The 16,060-nt window shown below is 42.8% G+C and overlaps 1 long non-coding RNA gene across 3 annotated transcripts; it reads left to right on the top strand.

Annotated features, from left to right (window-relative positions):
• Nucleotides 1-292: 292 nt before the first annotated feature.
• LOC124682687 lies at nucleotides 293-2,184 on the top strand. Of its 3 annotated transcripts, XR_006996384.1 has the most exons (5): nucleotides 293-407; nucleotides 464-564; nucleotides 655-973; nucleotides 1,129-1,239; nucleotides 1,978-2,184. It is a non-coding gene; the product is annotated as an uncharacterized LOC124682687 (long non-coding RNA). The 3 variants fall into 3 exon arrangements; XR_006996382.1 differs by having other exon boundaries at nucleotides 293-564; XR_006996383.1 differs by lacking the exon at nucleotides 1,978-2,184 and adding an exon at nucleotides 1,830-1,876 and having other exon boundaries at nucleotides 293-564.
• The last annotated feature ends 13,876 nt before the right edge of the window (nucleotides 2,185-16,060 follow it).

The raw sequence follows: 16,060 nt of genomic DNA, 5'->3' as shown, positions 1-16,060 counted from the left end.
GGCCCTTCGCAGAGGGAAGCATTGATTGCTATATTTGTGCTAGAGCTTTGGTTTTGAAAACAAGAAACAATTTTCACTACAACAATAACCTCTCTATAGCAACGAATATTTGGCAACGCTGCAAATATCCGTATCAAAATTTTGTCATAGATACACATGCGAACGCAGGGTATAATCTGTTGTCCATTATACAGTCCGCGAGGAATCCTATGAGCCCAGCCCAAATAAGCACGATTACCTCTCCTTAACCACCGGCCACGAACCCACGCTCGCACCTGCAGTCCCACTTTCCTCCCCCAAAGTAAACCTAGCCGCCTCCCTCCCTCCCCTTCCCCAGGGTGCCTCTCGGCCGTTCACCCACGAGCAGGGCCTTCGTCGCCGGCGAGTAGTGGCTGCTGATGATGCAGGTGACGATCACGCCTCCTACCTTCAGATCCCCTAACTCCATGAATCGCTCGTGCAGCTAAGATGTGTTTGAGCCAACTCCCTGACGTGGAGGTTTCTCGAAGAGCCGACGCGCCGATTCGCATCACAGAGGGCGCGACGGTGCAATGGAACGACAGGGTTCGAGCTCCATGTGCAATTTATGTTTTTGCCCTTGCAGATTCATCTCTCCTTTTCCCATGGCTTTACCCGTGTTCGTAATTTTTGTAGGAATTTTGTGCATCCTTGGCAAGTGTGATGGCGTACAGTAAGGGCAGCAGCGCGTGTGGAAGCTTCACTATATGGCGCAAGAAGAAAGCTCAAGCGGACACGCCCACAGCCCATCAACAGTAACAAGCAGCAACATGACGACTTCCATTTATTAATTCATCCCCTTTTGGCGATTTATATTCAGTCCGTTCCACTCAAGCAAGGCATACTAAAGAGACCCCTGCTAGATTTGCTTGTCTTGATTTTGACCTTCAAAAGATAAAATGCAAATGGGTGTTCAAGTATCTGATCCAAGTGTACTGGAGAAGATCAGTCAGAGGTATCTGCATTTATCTGTTTGGCAGTTCATTAGTACTCCTTTCTGTTATATCTGAAACATATCACTATTTTTTTCGTTTCGCATTTCCTAGGCTAGATCTTCATGCCTTTGGTCAATTGCAGAAAATTTATTTTCGTTTTTGTATGGTCTCCCAGAATGTTACCTTAGAAGAGAATCTGACATAACATAAAAGCAAATTGAGAAGCTCTCGAGGTTGCTGCTAACCTTGTATATAACACAAGGGAATTGATGATATTTTACTGAAGGTATGCTTTCATTATTCATGCAGCAGTTGTTCATGTTCCTATATTAATTTTGACTTCCGATATAGTTTTGCACCATTCCAGTATAGACTATTTACTCCATGCTATTACTGAATTTTGTTTACCTGCTGCTAGTTTTGGTCCGTGCCACATACAGAATCTGCCTTATAACACCAAACATAGTTCACTCTAACTAGAACATGTAGTTAATTCCTTCTCACGCTTAATTCTTCCCACGTGTTACTTGTACAACTACAACTTGCTAAAAGCTAGAAGTATCATCTCACTTGTGACAAGATTTAGATTCATATTTTTTGGCTTCCCATGATATAGGTCTCTCTTGAAATTTTGGAATCGCACCATGGCAAACATTGGAGTTTCAAGTGACATTTTATTGACAATTCCATATAGTTAATGAAGAATTCGATATGCTGTTGCATGGACGTTGTAGTTAATTAATGTATTTTGATCTTCTGTTTGATGTATTCGTCCAGATCTCTTCGTGGTTAATTCTTATCTAGATTTCCTTTTTTTATTTCCATCTGTGTGGTAGCCACAATGAGATGGGTTCTGATGAGCTAATTTAAATTCAGAGGACTGCAAACATGTCTTCACACTGAATTAGCTTTGGCATGCAACCAAATGTTACTATACCTGCAAACCTTCAAGCAAGTTAATTGACTACACGTCTTCCCTGTCTTCTGCCACTTTGATGCTGAACAGAAAGTTTTGTGTGTGCAGGTTCCATACATCAGAAGACTTGCTATATCGGATATCAGCTACTCCCTCCGGACGGTTTTAATTGACGCAGGCCTTAGTTCACATGTGGGTGCAGCTAGTTCATGCTTGCGTCGATTAAAACAGACCTGAGGTAGTATGAATTTGTTGGCAAAATTTAGAACGGATGTACATAGGACTAGGTAGAATATGATATTTTGATGTAACATTGTAAACTGTCTACCTTCAAATAATTTTCATGTATGGATGGTGATTTCAATAATAAATATTGAAATTTTGTCACTGAATGTGTTCATATTCTACTGTTTGTGTGATGTGGTTTATCACGTATGACTATATTCCTTCGCTCAGAACTAATCTACCATAGCAATCAAACCAATAGGTCCAGAAAATAGTACTTTTAATAGAATTTTAAAGCTTTACACGATATCTCCAACAAAGTATACACCTGTTGCCCGAAATCTGTAGCTATTTTGCAACGATTATCCCATTGGTTACCAACGCACGCATATCTGTTGCATTATACCCTAGCAACACCCAAAAACGCAACGCATTTTTATCCGTTGGTAAAGTTGCTAGCAACGCTCATATGGTCATTTAGATACGCATAATTGCGTTGCAGTAGGGTGGTTTCTCTTGTAGTGTTTGTCAACGGTAGTAATAAAGCATATGTGTTATGTAAATTATATCTTACAAGTTGCAAGCCTCATGCATAGTATACTAATAGTGCCCGCACCTTGTCCTAATTAGCTCGGATTACCGGGATTGTCATCGCAATGCACATGTTTCAACCAAGTGTCACAAAGGGGTACCTCTATGCCGCCTGTACAAAGGTCTAAGGAGAAAGCTCGCATTGGATTTCTCGCTTTTGATTATTCTCAACTTAGGCATCCATACCGGGACAACATAGACAACAGATAATGGACTCCTCTTTAATGCATAAGCATGTAGCAACAATTAATTTTCTCATATGAGATTGAGGATATATGTCCAAAACTGAAACTTCCACCATGATTCATGGCTTTAGTTAGCGGCCCAATGTTCTTCTCTAACAATATGCATGCTCTAACCATTAAATAAGTGGTAAATCGCCCTTACTTCAGACAAGACGGACATGCATAGCAACTCACATGATATTCAACAAAGAGTAGTTGATGGCGTCCCCGGGAACATGGTTATCGCACAACAAGCAACTTAATAAGAGATAAAGTGCATAAGTACATATTCAATACCACAATAGTTTTTAGGCTATTTGTCCCATGAGCTATATATTGTAAAGGTAGAGGATTAGAAATTTAAAGGTAGCACTCAAGCAATTTACTTTGGAATGGCGGAGAAATACCATGTAGTAGGTAGGTATGGTGGACACAAATGGCATAGTGGTTGGCTCAAGGATTTTGGATGCATGAGAAGTATTCCCTCTCGATACAAGGTTTAGGCTAGCAAGGTTATTTGAAACAAACACAAGGATGAAGCGGTGCAGCAAAACTCACATAAAAGACATATTGAAAACATTATAAGACTCTACACCGTCTTCCTTGTTGTTCAAACTCAATACTAGAAATTATCTAGACTTTAGAGAGACCAAATATGCAAACCAAATTTTAGCAAGCTCTATGTATTTCTTCATTAATAGGTGCAAAGCATATGATGCAAGAGCTTAAACATGAGCACAACAATTGCCAAGTATCACATTATCCAAGACATTTTAGCAATTACTACATGTAGCATTTTCCAATTCCAACCATATAACAATTTAACGAAGAAGAAACTTCGCCATGAATACTATGAGTAAAGCCTAAGGACATATTTGTCCATATGCAACAGCGGAGCGTGTCTCTCTCCCACACAAAGAATGCTAGGATCCATTTTATTCAAACAAAACAAAAACAAAAACAAACCGACGCTCCACGCAAAGTACATAAGATGTGACAGAATAAAAATATAGTTTCAGGGGAGGAACCTGATAATGTTGTCGATGAAGAAGGGGATGTCTTGGGCATCCCCAAGCTTAGACGCTTGAGTATTCTTGAAATATGCAGGGGTGAACCACCGGGGCATCCCCAAGCTTAGAGCTTTCACTCTCCTTGATCATGTTGTATCATCTCCCTCTCTTGATCCTTGAAAACTTCCTCCACACCAAACTCAAAACAACTCATTAGAGGGTTAGTGCACAATCAAAATTTACATTTTCAGAGGTGACATAATCATTCATAAAACTTCTGGACATTGCACAAAGCTACTGGAAGTTAATGGAATCGAAATATCCATCGAACATATCAAAACAGGCAATGCGAAATAAAAGGCAGAATCTGTCAAAACAGAACAGTTCGTAAAGACGAATTTTATTGAGGCACCGAGACTTGCTCAAATGAAAATGCTAAAATTGAATGAAAGTTGCGTACATATCTGAGGATCACTCACGTAAATTGGCATAATTTTCTTAGTTACCTACAGAGAATTTTTGCCCAGATTCGTGACAGCACAGAAATCTGTTTCTGCGCAGTAATCCAAATCTAGTATGAACCTTACTATCAACGACTTTACTTGGCACAACAAAACCCAAAACTAAGATAAGGAGAGGTTGCTACAGTAGTAAACAACTTCCAAGACTCAAATATAAAGGTACTGTAGTAAAAACATGGGTTGTCTCCCATAAGCGCTTTTCTTTAACGCCTTTCAGCTAGGCGCAGAAAGTGTGTATGAAGTATTATCAAGAGACGAAGTGTCAACATCATAATTTGTTCTAATAATAGAATCAAAAGGTAACTTCATTCTCTTTCTAGGGAAGTGTTCCATACCTTTCTTGAGAGGAAATTGATATTTAATATTACCTTCCTTCATATCAATGATAGCACCAACAGTTCGAAGAAAAGGTCTTCCCAATATAATGGGACAAGATGCATTGCATTCAATATCCAAGACAACAAAATCAACGGGGACAAGGTTATTGTTAATGGTAATGCAAACATTATCAACTCTCCCCAAAGGTTTCTTTGTAGAATGATCAGCAAGATTAACATCCAAATAACAATTTTTCAGCGGTGGCAAGTCAAGCATATTATAAATTTTCTTAGGCATAACAGAAATACTTGCACCAAGATCACATAAAGCATTACAATCAAATTCATTGACCTTCATATTAATGATGGGCTCCTAACCATCCTCTAGCTTCCTAGGAATAGAAGCTTCACGCTCTAGTTTCTCTTCTCTAGCTTTTATGAGAGCATTTGTAATATGTTTTGTGAAAGCCAAGTTTATAGCACTAGCATTAGGACTTTTAGCAAGTTTTTGTAAGAAATTTATAACTTCAGAGATGTGGCAATCATCAAAATCCAAACCATTATAATCTAAAGCAATGGGATCATCATCCCCAATGTTGGAAAAAATTTCAACAGTTTTATCACAGGCAATTTCAGCAGTTTTAGCAGTTTCAGGCAGTTTTTCGCGCTTTGCATTTGAAGTGGAAACATTGCTAACACCAATTCTTTTATTATTAATAGTAGGAGGTGCAGAAAAATGTGGAGCATTAGCATTGCTAGTGGTGGTAATAGTCCAAACTTTAGCTATATTATCTTCTTTTTCATTTTCTTCTCTTTCCCACCTAGCACGCAATTCGGCCATCAATCTTATATTCTCATTAAATCTAACTTGGATGGCATTTGCTGTAGTAACAATTTTATTATTATGATTTTCATTAGGCATAACTTTCGATATCAAAAGATCAATATCAGCAGCAAGACTATCGACTTTAGAAGCAAGTATATCAATTTTCCCAAGCATTTCTTCAACAGATTTGTTAAAAGAAGTTTGTGTACTAATAAATTCTTTAAGCATAGCTTCAAGTCCAGGGGGTGTGTTCCTATTATTGTTGTAAGAATTCCCATAAGAATTACCATAGCCGTTGCCATTATTATAAGGATATGGCCTATAGTTGTTACTAGAATTGTTCCGGTAAGCATTGTTGTTGAAATTATTATTTTTAATGAAGTTTACATCAACATGTTCTTCTTGAGCAACCAATGAAGCTAACGGAACATTATTCGGATCAACATTAGTCCTATCATTCACAAGCATAGACATAATAGCATCAATCTTATCACTCAAGGAAGAGGTTTCTTCGACAGAATTTACCTTCTTACCTTGTGGAGCTCTTTCCGTGTGCCATTCAGAGTAATTAATCATCATGTTATCAAGAAGCTTTGTTGCTTCACCAAGAGTGATGGACATAAAAGTACCTCCAGCAGCTGAATCCAATAGGTTCCGCGAAGAAAAATTCAGTCCTGCATAAAAGGTTTGGATGATCATCCAAGTAGTCAGTCCATGGGTTGGGCAATTTTTAACCAAAGATTTCATTCTTTCCCATGCTTGTGCAACATGCTCATTATCCAATTGTTTAAAATTCATTATGCTACTCCTCAAAGATATAATTTTAGCAGGGGGATAATATCTACCAATAAAAGCACCCTTGCATTTAGTCCATGAATCAATACTATTCTTAGGCAGAGATAGCAACCAATCTTTAGCTCTTCCTCTTAATGAGAAAGGGAAAAATTTTAATTTTATAATGTCACCATCTACATCTTTATACTTTTGCATTTCACACAATTCAACAAAATTATTGAGATGAGCAGCAGCATCATCAGAACTAACACCAGAAAATTGCTCTCGCATAACAAGATTCGATAAAGCAGGTTTAATTTCAAAGAATTCTGCTGTAGTAGCAGGTGGAGCAATAGGTGTGCATAAGAAATCATTATTATTTGTGGTTGTGAAGTCACACAACTTATTATTTTCAGGAGTACCCATTTTAGCAACAGTAAATAAAGCAAACTAGATAAAGTAAATGCAAGTAACTAATTTTTTTGTGTTTTTGATATAGAGTGCAAACAAGACAGTGAAATAAAGTAAAACTAGCAACTATTTTTTTTTTTGTATTTTTTGATTTAATGCAGCAAACAAAGTAGTAAATAAAAGTAAAGCAAGACAAAAACAAAGTAAAGAGATTGAGATGTGGAGACTCCCCTTGCAGCGTGTCTTGATCTCCCCGGCAACGGCGCCAGAAAACAGTCTTGATACGCGTACAGCACGCGACCGTTGGGAACCCCAAGAGGAAGGTGTGATGCGTACAGCGGCAAGTTTCCCTCAGTAAGAAACCAAGGTTTAATCGAACCAGTAGGAGCCAAGAAGCACATTGAAGGTTGATGGCGGCGAGATGTAGTGCGGCGCAACACCAGGGATTCCGGCGCAAACCTGGAACCTGCACAACACAACCAAGATACTTTGCCCCAACGAAACAGTGAGGTTGTCAATCTCACCGGCTTGCTGTAACAAAGGATTAGATGTATAGTGTGGAAGATGATTGTTTGCAGAGAACAATAGGACAAGTATTGCAGTAGATTGTATTCCAGATGTAAAGAATTGGACCGGGGTCCACAGTTCACTAGTGGTGTCTCTCCCATAAGAATAAGCATGTTGGGTGAACAAATTACAGTTGGGCAATTGACAAATAGAGAGGGCATGACCATGCACATACATGATATGATGAGTATAGTGAGATTTAATTGGGCATTACGACAAAGTACATAGACCGCTATCCAGCATGCATCTATGCCTAAAAGGTCCACCTTCAGGTTATCATCCGAACCCCTTCCAGTATTAAGTTGCAAACAACAGACAATTGCATTAAGTATGGTGCGTAATGTAATCAATAACTACATCCTCGGACATAGCATCAATGTTTTATCCCTAGTGGCAACAAGCACATCCATAACCTTAGAGGTTTCTGTCACTCCCCAGATTCACGGAGACATGAACCCACTATCGAGCATAAATACTCCCTCTTGGAGTTAAGAGTAAAAACTTGGCCAGAGCCTCTACTAATAACGGAGAGCATGCAAGATCATAAACAACACATAGATATAAATTGATAATCAACATAACATAGTATTCTCTATTCATCGGATCCCAACAAACACAACATGTAGCATTACAGATAGATGATCTTGATCATGTTAGGCAGCTCACAAGACCCGACAATTAAGCATAATGAGGAGAAGACAACCATCTAGCTACTGCTATGGACCCATAGTCCAGGGTGAACTACTCACTCATCACTCCGGAGGCGACCATGGCGGTGTAGAGTCCTCCGGGAGATGAATCCCCTCTCCGGCAGGGTGCCGGAGGCGATCTCCTGAATCCCCCGAGATGGGATTGGCGGCGGCGGCGTCTCTGGAAGGTTTTCCGTATCGTGGCTCCCGGTACTGGGGTTTTCGCGACGAAGGCTATTTGTAGGCGGAAGGGCAGGTCAGGGGGCCACACGAGGGGCCCACACGCTAGGGTGGCGCGGCCAGGGCTTGGGCCGCGCCGCCCTAGTGTGGCGCCGCCTCGTGGCCCCACTTCGTCTTCTCTCCGGTCTTCTGGAAGCTTCGTGTGAAAACAGGCTCCTGGGCGTTGATTTCGTCCAATTCTGAGAATATTTCCTTACTAGGATTTCTGAAACCAAAAACAGCAGAAAACAGCAACTGGCTCTTCGGCATCTTGTTAATAGGTTAGTTCCAGAAAATGCATAAATATGACATAAAGTATGCATAAAACATGTAGGTATCATCAATAATGTGGCATGGAACATAAGAAATTATCGATACGTCGGAGACGTATCAGGCATCATCAACTTTGAGTGGTTCCACCCTAGAGACAAAGGCATGGTGCGCACAAAAGTTTGCAAGTTGCCTCCGAGTGGTGACATTTCTCTTTAGATCACCAATGATGTTTTGCAAGGAATGAGACATGAGACGCAAGTGTCTTGTAGTAGGATCTTCACGGCGAGTGTCGGTTTGAGGAGATGGTTCTTGTGAGTCCTCTTGGCCTTCATCACGGTTTAGGTCCTCGCCTTGACCTCCATTGTCGTTGAAAGAGGCAACCTTGTCATGAGATCCGGATGGCTCGGGTGTATAGGGAATATCATTGTCCATGAAGATTGTCCCCGAACCACTCGGAGAAGAACTTGAAGCTTGACCTTGGTCACTTGATGTTGGGTGTTGAGGTAGACGAGCTTGCGGTGTATGTTGTTCTTGAGCTTGTTGAGGTGAACTTGGACTTGGTTGTTGTTGTAGATGTCGAGGTTGATCTTGAGGTTGAGGTTGAACTTGAGGTTGTTGTAGAGGTTGACTTGCATTTGTTAGATCAACGGAAGAAGCTTGGCCTTGTGGTGTAGATGGCTCCACTTGAGTGGAACTTGGTCCTTCCCCGGTACACATAGAAGGTAGCGTTTGAGGTAAGTGAATGCCGACACCCATCCTTCCTATGGTATCCGAGGGAATTGCATCTCCTTTCTCACAAGAAGCACTTCGCTCCTCCAAAGATCTATCATCTTCATCGAACGTCACATCACAATATTCTACAACACGTCCACTTGACTTGTTGAAGACTCTATAGGCGTGAGAATCCGTAGCATAGCCAACAAAAATTCCTTCTTGAGCTCTTGAATCAAACTTGGAAGGTGCGTGTCCTTGACAAGTATGTAGCATTTGCATCCGAAGACCTTGAAGTATGACACATTAGGCTTGTTGCCGGTGAGGATCTCATATGGTGTCTTCTCGAGACCTTTGCGGAAGTAGAGGCGATTAGTAGCATGGCAAGCGGTAGAGATAGCTTCCGCCCAAAAATTGTAGTTGGACTTGTATTCCATCATCATGGTTCGAGCGGCTTCGATCAAGGTTCGATTCTTCCTTTCGGCAACCCCATTTTGTTGGGGAGTATATGGCGTGGAGTATTGGTGTTCGATTCCTTCCTCGTCGAGAAAGTCATCCAATGTGTAGTTCTTGAACTCCGTTCCATTGCCGCTCCTTATTGCGAGAATCTTGTTGTCGTACTGGCGTTGAACTTGGTTGGCAAACTCCATCATGGTCCGTTCAGTCTCACTCTTGTACTTGAAGAAGAATACCCAACAATAGCGTGAATAGTCATCAACGATGACGAGGCAATACTTCTTTCCTCCAAGACTTTCATGAGATGGTGGACCAAAGAGATCAACATGTAGGAGCTCCAAGCATCTTGTGGTAGAGATAATAGTCTTGGCCTTGTGAGGAGCTCCATGCATCTTTCCTTGTACACAAGCCCTACAAACACGATCCTTGCAAAAAGAGACATCTTCTTTTAGTCCGAGAATGTGGCCACCCTTGTGGAGACTTTGCAAAGTCCTCATGTTGACATGGTCTAGTCGGCGATGCCATAACCAACCCTTGTCACCTTTGGCGAATAAGCAAAGAGCGGAAGATGTTGTCTTTCCGGAGAAATCGACAACATACAAACCGTTCTCTACATATCCAACAAAAGCTACATTGAGTGTCTTGCTCCACAAGAGGACCACCATATGTTCATCAAAGAATGTGCATAGTCCCATACGAGCAATTTGATGAACGGAGAGTAAGTTGTAACCAAGGGTCTCGACAAGGAGGACATTCACAAGTGAGACGTCGGGTGTTACCACCACCTTGCCAAGACCCAATACCTTAGAGCATGTGTTATCGCCATATGAAACGGTAGAGAGAGAAGGCACGAGGTCGACAACAATATCCTTGCTTCCGGTCATATGACTTGTGGCTCCACTATCAACCACCCATTTAGCACCACCGGAAGCATAGTCCTACAAGGAATCAAGTCTTGGATTTAGGTACCCATTTTTCAATGGGTCCTAGCATGTTAGTAACAAGGGGTTTGGGAACCCAAATAGTCCAATCAACATTGTCCTTTTGAGGACCAATAAAGCGAGCACGAATATGTCCATAGTAATCAACAAAAAGAACATGAGAAGGGTTGTTAGAGCCGGCGAAACCCGTCGAGGTGGAGTTGGGTACTCCATCCCTTTTTGAGCTGGCATTGCTCCCTTCACGGTTGGTCTCCATGTTCTTCTTGTCCATCTTCTTCTTGGTCCTCCTCTTCCTCTTCCTCTTTGGCTTGGTAGCCACTCCTCCTTCATTGCAAGAGCCCTCTTTGGTTCCATCTTTAGCTTCAATGATTCCTTCTAAGTACTTGGCTTGAACTTGGAGTCTATCAACCTTGGCCTTCAAGTGATTGACTTCATCTTCATGCTCCGGGTGTGGATGGCAAATATCAAACACTTGGACCTCCTTTGCCTTGTTCACCCGAAAGTGTTCCATCAAAGCTTCTTCTTGGAGAGCGTTCAACTTCATGAGCAAGCGCTTGTCATTTTCCATCTTGGCAATGTTGCTTTCATGAGTGCAACATGAACGGTCCTTGGTCAAAGGAAAGTACTCCTTCAATGCTTCTTCTTGCATGGAGTTGATCTCCATGAGCTTGGCTTCCCTTCTCTTCAAGGCGGCTATTTGCTCCTCATGATCACAACATGTATCCTTCTCCTTGCTCATACGGAGACACTCCTCCAACGACTCTTCTTGCTTGCTACTCAAACTCAATAGCTTGGCCTTGGTGATCTCAAGAGCGGCAATTTCTTCTTCATGGTTGCAACATGAGGTCTTTTCCTTGAACAAGCGATTGTACTCATCCAAGGCTTCTTCTTGAAGAGCATTGACTTCCAAGAGGAGGGCATTGTGCCTCCTCAAGGAAGTAACTTGATCCACAAGCTCATCATGGGAAGAATCGGGGTCTTCATCGTCTTTTGCTTTGTTGGCTTCCTCGAGCAAGAGCATCTTCTTCTTGAGGTCACCAACCAACTCAAGAGCATGGTCTCGATCCTTGGTGAGACGTGAAACAATAGCTTTATTCTTGTCTTCAAGCACAATGACACTAGCTTCAAGAGACATGTGAAGGTTCCTTTCATCATCAAGCTCCTCCTTGAGATTGGCAAGCTCAAAGGTCTCTTCCCTTTCCAACTTCTCCCTCTTCTCGATAAGATCTTGTGCCGCACCAAGTTGAGCTAAGAGAGCCCCAACATGAATCTTGGTGTCCCCCTTCATGTTAGTGAGAAAAGAATCCAAGGAATCCAAACCCATAATCTCACGTTTAACGGTGAGACTAGTGGCATCATCAATATAAGAGGCATTAGTCGAAGATGATGGTTTGGAAGGGGATTTTACCTCCGTGGATACCTTTGCCATGAGACACCGTGCATTGTTGGTGACGAGGTTCTCATTTGGAGAGTCGAAGAGGGAGGTAGAGGGAGTGGAAATGGCGATGGCGGCCACTCCCTCTCCTTCCTTGTTGGAGTGCTTGTCCTCATGCTCCCCATCTTCATCGGAGGTGTACTCTTCACGGATGATGAAGGCTCTAGGCTTCTTGTTGGAGGAGACCTTGTCGTCATCGGACCTTGGGGAGAACTTGGAGAATCCTTTTGAGAGTGGCTTGTACCTATCCTTTGGGATAAGCCTTCCACCATGATCTTCTCTTCTCTCAAACGTACAATCCGCGACCAAATGATTCTTGTCACCGCAATTGTAGCATGTTCTTCCCCTTGTCCTTTCTCTTGGGCTCTTGGAGGGTCTTCTTGGAGAATCACGTGATCTTCTTGGTCTTGTGTTTTGGGACATGTTTCCATCCCAAAACTTCTTGGCGGCGAGAGCCATGTGCTCATGGTAGTTGAGCTTGAGATCATCCGAACCCCACTCAACGGGATCCTCATCACTTTCACTAGCTTCATGCACCCTCATCTTCAATGCAAGGTTGGGCTTGCGGGAGTTGTGGGCGCGAGCAACAAGATCCTCCGCATTCTTCTTGGAGATGTCCAAAGCGATGACTTCGCTAAGGACTTCATCGGATGTCATAGCACGGAAGGAGGCGTTTTGGCGGATGGCCGTCAACTTCACTTACTCATAAGGGAGGAGAGCGTTGTAGAACTTGCGCTTGATCCAATGGTCATCCACGAACGTTGCTCCAAGATCTTGCATTTGTACGGCAAGAGCGATGAGGCGCCGATACATCTCTTCGGGGGTCTCTCCTTCAATCATGACGAAATTGTCGGCCATGTTGTTTACTTCATCAAAACGAGAGTTTTGGATGCTTGCGTTGCCGAGGAAGAGCTTCTCAAGTTTGTCCCATGCTTCCTTGGCGGTCTTGAGCGAGCGGATATGAGCGCGGTCCTTGGGGAGATGGCCATATGAATCATGTTGATGGCGGTGGCGTTGAGTTGGTCATCCACCACATCTCTTCTTGTCATCTTCTTGGGATCTCGTGGTGAATAGCCCTCCTCAATGATACGCCAAAGCTCGGTAGAAGCACTGCGCACATGTGAACGCATTAAAAATTGCCAATTCTCAAAGTTGTTTGACTCGAGTAACGGTGGAGAACCATGCGACAAGATATGCGGCATCGGTATCGGAACGTTGATGGTGTAATCATTTGGTGGTGGCACCGCATGATAACCCCCTTGACGTTCCGCAACCGTGTGTCATCATCCTTCCCTTTTGTTGAAGTGCCGGTATCCCCAACCCCTTCCTTTTGTGAATCTTTTGTCCCTTCCGCGACAAAATCAACAAGAGGAAGGGTGTTAGCTTTTGGTGGCGGATCCTCGGCACTTGCTATTGGTGGAGGGTTTGGTTTTGAACCACCAACTCCATCATCATCGCTTCATTTGGGCAACGATGGATGACTCCAATTTCTTGAGGTCATCCAACGTAGCCGTAGTGCTATCGATGGGAGATGATGGAGCGGGTGGCTCAAGGGAAGGTGACCCATTCACAACCGTCTCTTGTTCGGCCATTTCTTAGGCGGTAAAGCCCGAGCAAGAAAACCTCGCTCTGATACCACTTGAACGGATCGTAGCGAACAAGAGGGGGGTGAATGGCGCTATGGTAAGTTTTATGCAACGGAAGGTAAAGGTGTGACTTTTAGCAATGGGGGTGATCCTACAATGAAGCTAGAGCATGTGCAACAAGTAAAGGAATCAACAAGATAACAAAAGTAAGGAGCGAGACAATCGGGGGCCGCGAGGCGAGTCAAGGTTTGTTTCCCGCAGTTCCCTCCACTAAAGGAGGTACGTCTGCGTTGAGGAGGTGCTAGTCTCACACAAGAGACTAGGCGGCCACACCACGAAGGAAGGCCTCACCCTCTTCCTCGAGAGAGCTCCACGGAGGTGCTCTCCCTCTTCCACTAAGGCACCGGTCGAGGCGGTGATTCCTTCACAAGGTTGGGGCGAGCTCCACACACACAAGGATGCTCCCAACACCCTATGGAGCTAGTACATCACCAAGCTAGACTCCATAGCTGCACATCTCCAATGCTCCACCATAGGAACCCATCACCAATGCTCCACCATAGGAACTCCTCCAATGCTCCACCAAGAAACTCTCCAAGGCTCCACCAAAGGAACTCCCCAATGCTCCACCAAAGGAACTCTTCTCCAAGATCCACCAAAGGAACCCTACCACCAAGATCCACTAAGGAATAGCTAGTATTTGTGAAATCTCTCTTGGTAGAACTATAGATCGGGGTCTCCTCCACCTATCCTCAAAATTAGGGCAAGATTGGTTGGAGGGGGAAGGAGATCCTCAAGGATTAAGCTTAGCAACAATGGAGGAGAGAGAAGGGGAAGAGATGAAATCGGGTGGGGAAGAAGGGGCCCTTAAATAGGCTCCTCCAAATCCAACCGTTATGTCCAGATTTGGCCTAAGCGGTACTACCGCTTTGGTGTAAGCGGTACTACCGCTCTGAGTTCAAATTCGATCTACATCTGGTCAAAGGACACAGAGCGGTACTACCGCCCGCGGTACCGCTCGTGGTACCGCAATAGGGGCTAGACCTTACTGGATCCAGAGCGGTACCAGGGCGGTACCGGAGCGGTACGACCGTAATGCGTTACGGTACCTCAAGCGGTACCTTGAGCGGTACTACCGCCCCAGGTACTGCAGGGGTACCGCAGCGTGTTTCTGGTGGGCAAATGAGCACAGACTCAGAGCGGTACCGACAATGGTACCTATAGGGGTAGCGGTACTACCGCTACAGGTACCGGCAGTACCGGCCTGGCTAAATCTGGTTTTCTTCCCTTTTTCTCTCCAACTTTGTTACCTCGCTAAACACACACAAACCGGAAAACCTATCAACTACGCTTCAGTCTTCCGATCTTGACGCGTCCGGCGAGGTCACCGTGTACTTGCAAATCTAACAATGATATTCAAGGCACACGGTGAGATTACTCAAGTGTTGTCGTCAAACACACAAAACTCGGGGTGTAAATTTTGCTCTTACAACCGGAAGAAAAACAAGAGCAAGCCAGAGAAAACCGCGTAAAATAGAAGAAAGCCCGAGGAAAGAACAAATTGCCGCCGCTAATGGGCCGACCCATCCCGTCCCTCGCTTCAGGCGGGAGCGAATCACTCCCGCTCAATAGGGATACATCACTTTAAGCGATTGTTCTGGACAACATCGCTTAAGGACACACCACCTGGGCCGGGCCCATTTATCTCCCATGCTTGTACGAGCTACCTCGTTCCGTCGTTCGGATGGAATCATCGCTAGTTCTGGTGGTTTTTTATTTAGAAAAATATTCATGTTTTGAATAAATGTTTGAATTTGAAAACTGTTTAAGTTTTGAAAAAAAGTTCAAATCCAAAAAAAAGTTCAAACTAGAAAACTGTTCAGATTTGAAAATGTTCAAACGAGAAAATGTTCAGATTTTAAAAATGTTCAACTTAAAAAAATGTTCAAACTAAAAATTGTTCCGAATTAAAAAACGTTTAAATCTTCAAAATTTCAAATACAAAAATTGTTATATTTTTAAAATAGTGCAGATCTTAAAATGTTCAAATTTAAAATTTGGTAGTTTTTAAAAAAATGTTCAATTTTAAAATAAAGAATTTTAAAATCAAACAATTTTGAAATTTGAATAGATTTCAAATTTGAACAAATTTCGAATTTGAACAATTTTATAATATGAACATTTTTCAGAATCAGAACAAAAAACAATTCTGAACAAATTTTGAAATCAGCAAAACCAGAAAAAAAACTGAAAAGAAAAAACCAGAACCAAAAAACATGGGAAGTGATAACCCACAATTATAGGGGATCGCAACTGCCTTCGAGGGAAGTAAAACCCAAATTTATTAATTCGACACAAGGGGAGACAAAGAATATTTATAAGCCTTAACAACTGAGTTGTCAATTCAGCTGCACC

Source organism: Lolium rigidum, chromosome 1, assembly GCF_022539505.1.
Source record: "Lolium rigidum isolate FL_2022 chromosome 1, APGP_CSIRO_Lrig_0.1, whole genome shotgun sequence".
NCBI classification, from domain to species: domain Eukaryota; kingdom Viridiplantae; phylum Streptophyta; class Magnoliopsida; order Poales; family Poaceae; genus Lolium; species Lolium rigidum.
Note: the sequence above shows the minus strand (reverse complement) of the source record. Positions and strands in the feature narration are given on the sequence as shown.